The sequence below is a fragment of the Bradysia coprophila genome (genome assembly GCF_014529535.1).
Source record: "Bradysia coprophila strain Holo2 chromosome X unlocalized genomic scaffold, BU_Bcop_v1 contig_38, whole genome shotgun sequence".
NCBI lineage: Eukaryota > Metazoa > Arthropoda > Insecta > Diptera > Sciaridae > Bradysia > Bradysia coprophila.
The window spans coordinates 914,302-925,847 of NW_023503327.1; the positions used below are offsets into that span (position 1 = coordinate 914,302).

General features: G+C 36.1%; 1 protein-coding gene across 4 annotated transcripts in view; it reads left to right on the plus strand.

Moving 5' to 3' along the window:
- The window catches only part of LOC119069630 (eye-specific diacylglycerol kinase), a 194,842-nt gene that overhangs the window by 3,068 nt on the left and 180,228 nt on the right, over positions 1–11,546 (plus strand). The window lies entirely within an intron of this gene.

Below are 11,546 nucleotides of genomic sequence, written 5' to 3' on the forward strand. Positions count from 1 at the left end.
AATTCGATTTCTCCGCAATGTAAGCTGATGAGATTAGACCAATCCTCGTTCTTGGAGTTCGTAACAACCAAAAGTGCCCCATATGCATCGACATATGTGCACCTTTTCGTTTGATGAATGTAAAGTGCTCATTCAGCAATAAGATTTGTCATGCTGAAATGGAACTTTAAGACAAAACGTTTTCAATTCGCTTCGGTCGATGGTATAACTTAACTCACAGACGGCAAGCATATGACCAGTATTGTTATCTGGTCTATTACTTCCATAGATCAAAGTATTTTTAATTGATCGATTTCAAATCTTGTACTTCAATTGTTTTAACATGCATTTTACAAAGGACCACAAACCCAGAATCTGTCATTATTTTGTCGTCGTTATCGATAACAGATGAATAGCCGTATATGTGACAGGTTAATAAAACAGTTCGTTTCTGAGCTACTTATATAGTAATCAACCGCTTTTTGTAACATAAAAATGTAAAATCGACGAATCATCAGACAGTTGCATCTCTGAGAGAAAATATCATCAGTCTTGAACATCCTCGTCTAATTGCCTTGTCCTCAAGAACGTTTTACAGTGAATGGTTTGCTTAAAATTGCAATAAACTTTCATTTAACATCGTTTCAAAACTCCTTAATTACTCTCTATCTGTTCATTTTTATCAAAACTGTCGAGCAACGACAGTAAAAGCTTAATGAAATAATTAAAAATGATAAAATGATTCAGCGTCCATAAAGTAAAAATGTTCGCAAACTCTCAGAATTTATATTAAAAATTTGAACAGTTTTACCTGCACAACATTTGATTTGCATTTTCAAATGACACAATACTTTTTACATTCGCTTTTGTTTTCCCAAGGGTTGAAAGTGGCTTATTACACACCTAGGGAAAAGGTCTAACTTGAATGTGTACTTGTGGTGGAGTTGTTTTTATTTTGCTGAATAAATATACTGCCACCACAAATACGTAGAAAACGGAGCACAACCAGGACCGAAGAATATAATTCGAATTACTCGCAATTTAATGCGAAATGAGCTTTTCAACGGTTCGCAAATATTTTGCTATGTTATATTCATCATTATCGTAACATCCTTGACCGTTTATGATAGAAATTTTATGTGTCTTAAATGGATTTTCAAATTGTATAAAATTTTCCATCCATCCGTCTCTTTACAAAACTTTCACAAATTAGCGAAATTAAATGATAAATTCAAAGTCTCAACGAATATTGTCCGTTTGCGAGATGCTTGACGATTACAGTTAAAGAGAAAAAGTTTTGCTCCTTCAAACGTTTTTTTTTTTGTTGATTTATTTTTCATGCATTTTCGCATTTAAAATGGAGAGGACAATTCGTTAAAATTGTTTACCAATTCTAAACGAAACAAAATAACACTCTGGAAAAGCAATCACATGAAATATCGGTGTTGATGCATTCTATTCGATAACATTGATTTAGCAATTATCAAGGGATATTTACGCGGTTAGCAGATGAAATAGAACATCAAATTCAGAGCTCTGTATACATCAGGGGTGAAACTTAGAACAATCATGTCCGGAGCGATAGCGGAGGACTTGACGCAGTCTAACTTCCAAAAAAAGAACGAAGAAAATTTTTTGAGACGCGGCAACTATATATAGCCGAACATTTCAGTTTATACCCTTTGGTTTATATCACCACACCACAAAACATATTCTATCATATTCTCGCTTCAAATACGAGCAAAACGAGCTATCACTCGACTATGTAGGTTTAAAATTGCCGGAGATACATCGTTTTGAAATTGGTCACTTTTCATACAAAATACACCAAATTGACTTTTCCCAAACAATCAAAATCTTTCAACTTACTCTGTATGTTTCTATCTATCTATCTATCTATCGACGGACGATCTCGGAAACTAGTCAGCCAATCTCCATGAAATTTTGCAGGAACCTCAGAGTGGGCATAAAAAAGAAATTGTGATACGCCATTACCCAAGGAAAAACCAGAATTTTGTTTTATTGGCCTCGAAGTGGTTTCTGAGTGTGGTTTTCGAGGGTCGGGAACGCGTTTTCGGCTGTAGCTTAGCTGTATTGAAACCTACAGACGCGTGCGACCCATCAAATGAAAGGTATTCGTAACACGATTCGAACAAAAAAATAATTTAAAAAATCAGGGCAGATTCGTTTGAGCTAGAGTGATTAGAGTGACCAAATTTTGAGCTACTCGAGCGTAGGATGAAAGGACTAATATTTTTTTGGGTTATGAAAGATAGAGAGTTACTTTCTTCGGCAAAGTCTCAGAGTTTTACGAGTAGAACAGAGGGGCATATGTGAAAAATGTCGAAAGTTGGAAATGGGTGGGTCAATTGGGGTTTTGTAGATATTTCTTGAATGGTGGCAGATAGAGAATTACTTTCTTCGTCAAATTTTCGAATTTCGTCAAATTTTTGAATTTCGTCAAATTTGCGATTTTCGTCAAATTTTCAATTTTCGTCAAATTTTCGATTTTTGTCAATTTTTCGATTTTTGTCAAATTTTCGATTTTCGTCAAATTTTCGATTTTCGTCAAATTTTCGATTTTCGTTAAATTTTCGATTTTCGTCAAATTTTCGATTTTCGTCAAATTTTCGAATTTCGTCAAATTTTCGATTTTCGTCAAATTTCCGAATTTCTGTTATAAACTGTTATAAAAAGCGATATCATTCATTTTAAAAATTGTACTTCAAAGACTGCGTCACACTTTTCTCGAAGAGATTTTTGTTGGGATAGTATTTTACATAACAAGGTACAAACAGTCAAAAAGTCGAGTTTTTGTGTGAATTTTGTTGATCCGAGATGAAACCGAGAATTGCGGCCAGTTGCATGTAAAATTTATTGTTGATGGTGTCGCTTACTACATTTTGTATTTTTGTACCAGCCCTGTTCGAATGTCGTTCATACTGAAAGACCAATTTTATAATTTTTCATTAATTTAATTAATTCATTAAATTTAATAATCCAGAAATCGAAATTTAGGCAACATCCGACTCGGGTTAATTTACTTCAATTGAAATTCGGCAATTGCCGAAATTCTGTGGTATCTAAATGGGTATATGACAATTTCTATGATGAAGTGTTATACCTCTGGTTATATAAACACTGAAAGTTTCGCTAACGATTGAATTAATATCCATCGGACAAATACTCTGCTTTAATTTGAGCATATCTCATTTCGCAAATGTAGTGATGTGGGTCAGCATTAATTTGTTCCAACATTATATTCAAATGGCCATTCAAATTGTTTGAATTGATTCGAATGTCTTCATTTAAGATAAATTTGAGATATTTATACGGAATGCGGAAAACATTGAGAGGTAAATTTACTTTTAATAGGCAGCTTGGATGTTCAGTTGCTTTTGTGCCAATATTATAATTAACTCTCTGCAGCTTCAATGGTCAGTGAATTTGGATTTAATAGAGAATTGATTTTGGAAAGAAAACACTTTCGATACGAGATTTTGTCTTTTTATTCCGTCATGGCAGAGTAAAATAAACCAGGCAGGAGCAGAGGACGCTAATACACCTAAATACTGTTACAATCGTTTACGTATTCGCTTCGTGCATTTGTTTTAGCGTTCCGCACCACAATCAAAGACCAACTTATGTATCAAATCGACTGCTCTTGCCTGGTTAACTTAACACTGCTGTGATTGTGTGAACTTTGTCATTTACTCATTTGACAGAGAATCGTGAGTGAAACATGTCATTCATTCATTCATTCATGTAAAATGTAAATGTAGTCGACATTTATTATAAACTGTCACAGGTTATGGCCCTGATCTTCGGAACGTGTCTAAGGGAATCTCTGGGACTCTCATGCTGTTGATAAGTAAAATAGTTTCTGCTTGCTTTCAATAGCAAACCTAATATGTTTTTAAATGGTTGAATAACTCATTGTTCATAACAATTTATAAATTTTCTCTTTAAAGTTTCACCTCTCAATCATAGACCGACAAAAAAAAACGCACGAAAAACAATGTTTCTGCACCGGAATTTACTAGCATTAATTCCAGAAACTTTTTTTTAAATTCTTATTTACACCATGAGTGAGATAAATCGTTTTGTTTGCGGCTTTTTTTTAAATTTAAATTCCGGAACGATAAAATATTCAAAATTATTATTATTTCGTTAAAATGTAGATAAACTCAATTGAATATTTCATCGTGGTGAAATTTAGCAGAGATGTGAAAAATGTGGAAGGTTTTTTTTATGGAAAATAAAATTTGTTCAAAAGTTTTTAAACCGTGAAATTGACCAACAAAGCCAGCCCAACAGTGCAACGGATTTGTCTTCGGTTCAAATATCGTGTAACTGCAAACCACATTTGCTGTAATGGTCTCTGGGCAATTTTCGCTCACAGAGCTGAATTTAAACTGAAAAGCCGCTTTCGGGAATTCTTCATAAAATATTTCGTTTTTAATAAATGTAATGAAAATGGAAACTCAACTGGAACAAATTGGAACACCATACAAATATGCAGAGCGATTAAAATGTGTTGTCATATATTTTCAATTGCATTCTATGTAATAGTTATGTATGCCATCGAGGCCGCAGGCCATGTCTTATAATACACACCGTGAGCCCAATAAAATACTTTGCATCGAGTTGCAAACAACGTTTTATGCCACAGAGGCATCTAAAGTCTGATAATTTAGCATATTATGATGCTGAGTAGCACAAAATAGCTATTCATGCAATCTTGTGATAAATGCTCTATTAGACACCCGATGTGTAGAGACTGCAGGTTGCGTGTGACAAAACACATCGCATACTTAAAAAAAACATTCAACGAGTTTCTCCGTAAAGGAGACGAAAGATTCAATTTTTGGCACTGGAGTAGAAAAAAATCACTTTCAGCAACTCAGTGACGCAAAGTAAAAATTTCCTTGGCTTCTTTGAGAAAAACTTTGTATACATCATTGCATTGACGGCCTCATAGCCGATACGTCTATCGATTGGAAAGCCTATATTACCTTTTCTACCAAGCCATTGCGCCAATGTCGAGAGGTGTCGCACTGTCATCGTTCGTGTGACATGATTAATTCGATTTTCCCTTCATCTTTTATTATCTCAATTAGTGAATTTGTAGTCTTCATTCACTCACTATTGATCTGCATTCTACTTGCATTTACTCACACATTCATCCGTATTTACTGAGTCAATTTATTTACCAATTACCCGAATGCGGTAACCCTCGACCAATATGCCATCTTGTGTGCTTAACCAAGGCAAATAAACTATCTGTAAGCTAACAAAAATAAGCGACGGATTTCGGGGACTGTCTATCATTGTTTACAGATCAAACAATTTGCATGGAATATTTAGCCCATGACCTTTCCAAACAACGGATATTCTTGTGGGTTGTAGAGAGAGATATCGAAAAATCATGAGATAATTCCCGCCAATAGCATGTGGTATTCGTTTAATGTTCAGTCGGAACAAGCATTTTTGCAAGTGATTTCTTATGGCTCAATGCACGCGTAACACATTGTCCGCTTTTCGTCGTTTCCGATTTTTTTTTTAAATGTCTTGTTGATAGCTGGAAGTACGTTCGCTTTTATCTATCAATACAACTTACAACCAGTCCTATGAACGATAGGTAGTAATAGATAGATAGATACCCACCGAAGAAAACTACCTGCCAAAATGTCAAGCATATGGAGCACACACGCATTGTATTATTTATGAATTGTACATTTTCATATCGATTTGCCTAAACTTTATCTTCATACATTATTCCGGTGATTTTTTTTCTTCTTCTTCGGCTGCTTCCTCTTCGGTCGGAAATATACCTCCTGGTATTTTTCAAGATACGTGCACACACAGTTTATATATCCACACCGCACACATTTCCAAACCAACTCTTATACGAGTGGTACGTTATAGACGTGGATGATAGCATAAGGAAACATGGGTCGTCTTCCTCGACTCGAAACTACACTACAACACACATTATTTATTTATTAGAATAGAAAGTGGAGTTACCATCAATATATCAATACAAAATGTATAATCTCTGGCTTTTTTGTTATGTGTATGTGCTTCTCGGTCTCTCGTTGGATTTCATAATAGTACGAACGAATTCGCCCCGGCTATACGAAACGTTCTTTATGAAGATGATCGCCATATCTATACATTGGTGTCTTAAGAAACCCCATAAATGTGTCCATTCCATTTGCGTATAATTTGTGTATGAACCGATATACACCTTATGTATGTCCTTTGCCACACTATTATTGTACGTACACAGCATTGTGATATATTGTTATAAAGACATTTCATTATTGGATAAGTTTTGTACCTCCAGAGATTTATTGGACTGTGTTGGGTTTCATAATATCTTCCAAATAAACGAGAAGAACAAATGAGAAAATTGCATGGAAGTTTCGGCCTACGTTTTTTGTTGTGTGTTTGTGAAAACTTTTTGATTACATTGGAGCACACTGACTGTTGAATACACACCATCACAAACACGCTTACCGTTTATATCGCGATGATACGGGTTCGTTTCTTTTTTCTCTTTTTTTTTTCCTCCCCACATATAGTTTCAAGTCTATCAATGTTGGCTTGTAATAACGGTTTTCGGTCTCCAGATTTTTTTTTTTGCTTTTTCTTCTTCCAAATATCTGATTAAATCTATCAATTTCGAGCGAAACGAAAAGGAAGAACCGGTTTTTGACGTTTAAGACAATCGATTTATATAAAAAACATTTCATGTTTCTACACTTGACATTTTGCCTTTTCATAAACGCTTTCGTTTTAACTTGAAAAAAAAGACACCCCCGCCCTAAAAAGGTAAAATAATAAGAAAGAAAGAAATCAGTTGACTGAGCAGGGAAACCCTTCGCTAAACTTATGAGATGGGAAACAAAACAAAAACGAGCCGTCAGAACAGTCGGAGCGTTTGCTGCGACTGAGCCCCGTACAAACCCGTACATCTATTGCGTACGTGACCCTAGTTCGTCCGTCGCCCTACTCTTACCGTAAGCCTACTGCGCCCGTAAACGTCGGTAAAGTAAAATTCTTATGTAATGTGTACATCTTAGAAATTGCGCATAGCGCAATTACGAAGCCCCGTACGACGTTCCTTTCAAATGTAACAAAAATTTCGAATTGACCTAAAATTAAGTAAGTATCATTTTCACCGATTTATATTGATTTTACAAAAATCCAAAATGGCGGCCGACGGCCATTTTGTTAGGAGGTGGAAAGTAGTACGGCTGCTTTACATTCGTTAGTACCTTTCAAACAAAAAAAAATTGAAATTCGGTCAAAGTTTACTCGAGATATTAACAAAAAACACCACCTTCACTGTACGGCCGAGTAGCCACATATAAGCTCACTCCAAGAGACGTAGCTCACGCTCCGGTGAATCGAATTTCATAAACTTTTTTTTCCCTGATTGGTACGGTCAACACCTATCTAATAAAGCATCCATCTAAATACGTTCAAATTTGGCCAACCTACAAGCAAAAACGGCTTGCCGCCCTGTACCTAGTTCACACCAAGGGGTCTAACTCACGAGTCGGTCATCCAATTTTCATAAACTTTTTTTTTGTCGATCTGTATTGTAAATATCTTTCATTCGATGTATCACTTACAAGTGTAGTGCTTAAATGTCTGGAGATATCGTCGAAAAACAGTGAGGCACTTATTGGGCCCCAGCTCCGGAAGGGTCGACCCAAAATCGCCCATCTTCGAACTTAGCCTCACTATTTTGACTATCTTTCAGGGAAAAAAAAAATTTTGAAATCGGATTTGATTTACTCAAGATATCGACGTGACAGACGGACGGACAGACGGACGGACGGATGGACAAAATTTTTATTGCGGATTCGTTATCTATGAACATAGGCAAACACTTTGCCCTTACCGTCTGCTTCGAATTCCATCAATTACACACGGCATCGTAATCCTATAAGCCCCTTCGTACTTCGTACGGGGCTAAAAAAGTTGACAACTCGTAAAGTGAATACACATATACCTCTAGTGGTCGTTGTAATTAGAGACACGTGTTAAACACATACTTGGATACCTTGGCAGATTCCACATACTCCTACCGACCACCATCTCACCCATAATTTAGAAACTAGCGCACTTTTCTCTCGTTAAATTTTAATTTTTCGTCCCAATAAATTCATCGTAAAATTAGCTGTTTATTGTCCGCATATCACACATTCTTGAAATTCAAGTGGTTTTCGATTTTGTATCAGAAATATGGCAAAGCGAAACTATCGGAGCGGATAAAATGGTTTTTGTTAACGTTGCAAAATCGGAAAGTTTCCGGATAAGTTTCGATTAACAGTTCTCAGTTCGCAACTTATGCACCGCATAAATACATTTCCAAGAGAAAGTAAAACGCAGCTGTATGGAATTCCTGCTCAATCTGCTCTGTGTAACGTCGCGACGAAATAAAAATAATCAATTTTGCATAGCGCTGTTCTGCGGCGGGACATACGTGAGAATATGTAGTGTTTTCCGGTCACAATACTACGCGAGTAACTTAATACCTACATTACTGACGAGAATTTCAAGTATGTTCAATAATACAGACTATTTCCATTCCAAAGTAATTCCATCACCGAACTGGGGGGGCACTGAGAACAAAGAAAAAGATGTTTGCTCTTTCGAATCAAATGCCATCAGTAAAATGCCTCGACTGGAGAATTATTTTTGTTTTGTTTTTCCTTGTTTGAAGTCCTTTCTATTGAAAGTGAAGAAAAAACAACGGTGCGATAATGGGGAAGAGGTTCCATGAACGGAATTATGTATTTGTCACTATGTCTGTCACACCCCTCCAAATGTTCACTGTAATTCCTGTTTGCAGAACGAGGATAAATTTATTTAGCTATGTCTGGTTGTTTATTTGTGATCATGACGACTCGAGAAATAATTGAGTGATAAGGCTTTGTGTGCATTGTATATATCTGGTAAATTTGTCTATTGAAATACAAAGGCATGCCATAAAAGGAATATTTACGGAGATTATATAATTCGCATGTCATGACTGTACTGGAGTGAAAACAGTGAAAACCAACATCCAAATTTTGCAGTGAAAAAGGACTTACTTTGATGCTGCCTATTTTGCGTGTATACCGCAGTGAAGCATAATAGCAGATTACTCTACAGGGTCACCAATCGAAAATACACGCGTGAATGACGAACTTTAGACACCCCTAGGTCTAGAAATTAGTGTTTTATCACACACCCTGTCCTACCTAAAACACCGTATACAATTTGTGTGTGGTCATATTATCAACAAATTAGAACTTAAACTAAAACGAGAGAGAGATAGAGAGAGAGAGAGAGAAAGTAAACTCAGGGTGACTAGAAACTGGAACGAGCCAGATTGATTTGCAGCTACTTGTCTGTTTATTCTCTGTCCCCAATAGTAAATTTACTTAATCTCCGGAAACGTTTTTAATTTTCATTCGATTTAATTCAGCAATTTACCGCAGAACCTATTCCATCACTCAAGTGCCGTGTTAGGGAAATTTCGGTTTTCAATATTTTGCGAGATGATAAAATGTTGGAAGATCCACAAAATGTTGTTGGATATTTTTTAACTTAATCCAAAATCGGCTTAGACTACGAAAATTGAAAAGAAGAAGAAAAAAATCGGATACATCCGTCCGTATGGCTTTATCTTGCTCCTGGAAACATTTGACGAAAGAAAACACCAAACATTTCAATCTTTTATCCGAGTTGAGTTACAATGGGAACGCTGTTCATGGCACATTATCATATGCAGAGACGGGAGGGGGAGTATTCAAACATATATTATTGTTTCATAAGAGTGGCATTACACACAACTAGGTGATTTGAACGAATCGATAAATTTGTGCTCTTATGCTTCAGCTATCAATGCGGATTGTCTTCTCTAAAATGATTATGTCCAGAGGATTGAGTCCATCATTATAGTCTTGGAATTTTACTATTATGCGATTTTGCCATGGCGTATTGTTAATACTGCAATAGCTTGAACGGCTTCATTGACCTATAGCATCAATGCAATATATATGTCTGGATGCATACATAAGTGGATTTATACGACATTCTCAGCTATTTTCTGATCGGAACGATAACATTTCTTTTTCGTTTCACTTCAGTGTGCAGTTTCTGTTGTCGTTGGGAGAGCTCTACCATGAAATGTAATACGACGAAAACTTGGTCTATAAATTTTATGGATGTGTGTTAGCGTTCGTCGCATTAGTTCGAAAAGTGTTAAATCCCGGAAAAAAATGGTGCGGCAAAGATAGGCATGCCAACACGTCTCAAGTGTGCCATATTACAATAATATATTACAAAGTCTCGAAGAATGGCACTTTTTCTTTCTCTTCTTCTTCGTCTTCGGATATATATTTTTCATCCCTTTGTTATATCGCCCATGTATGCATTGCCGCGATATTACAGAAATGTATTCTCATCAGATGCTATCTAAATCTCAATATGTCGACTGCGTGATACAGACTATTTCGATATCTATCTGATAATGAATTTCGTTCATAGTACTCGAAATAGTTGAACAAAAAAAAATGCAGATAGTTGAGGGCTAGGAGCGACTACGGTGTGTTAACTTATGGACAAAAACAGAATATTGCTGACTTCAATCCGTACACAATAAAAGTTTGAATCTGATTTAACGAGAAGAGGAAAAATTCAGATTTTTTTTTTTGTTTATGTTTCGGCAGACATCACATTTTTTGTCTCACGTTTTTTTGTTCGTGTTCAGGACAGGACATCGGTTGAACTTAGATCGTTGGTTAATTTGCACGAAACTATTTTGAAACATTGTTCAACAATTCAAAAATGAGATTCTCAATTTGTAATCGCCATCATTTCCATTCTACAACGTTCCACCGAAAATGTTTTTAATTGACAAAGTTGGGAACAAAGCCGGGTATGCTTTGTTCGAGACCGTAAATTACGAACGAAATTTTTTGCTAAACGTGGAACATCGAAATGAAAATGGATTCTCGTTGAAAGGAGTCCATCGGATGACCTTTTCAGTTGGTTAATTTGAAGATACATGGCGAATGTTTCTGTTTATTTTCTGTGAAGTGAAACAAGTGCAAATGGGGAGTCACCTGTCGGCAAGTGTAGAGTTTATACATCTGAATCGAAGGTGAGGTATAAACCTATATTTGTTGAACATTAGTTACTGACGTTCCTCAATGATTTTGCGAGTATGAAACGTGTGTTTTCGAATTAAGGACAGTTTTTCCTGCCCCGAAAGTTTTGGATGTCCTCCCACGTAACTCGGCGGTTCGCTGACGGTAAATTTTCAAAATCTGTAAAATCGTCTATCAGCGGCCACCTGAGTTTCTATGATGAACGAATAAAACTTGCTGGAGACGATAGAGCGTGAAAAACTATGGAACTAATCCGTTATTTGCGGAGAAAAATTTTTGATAGCGGAGATCGCCGTAGACAATACTCTCCCTAGCATCCAAACTCTCTCAAAAAACCGATTTAGGGGTTATTTAGGGGTTTGAGAAACGCTGATTTTTAATATGGCTTAAAAA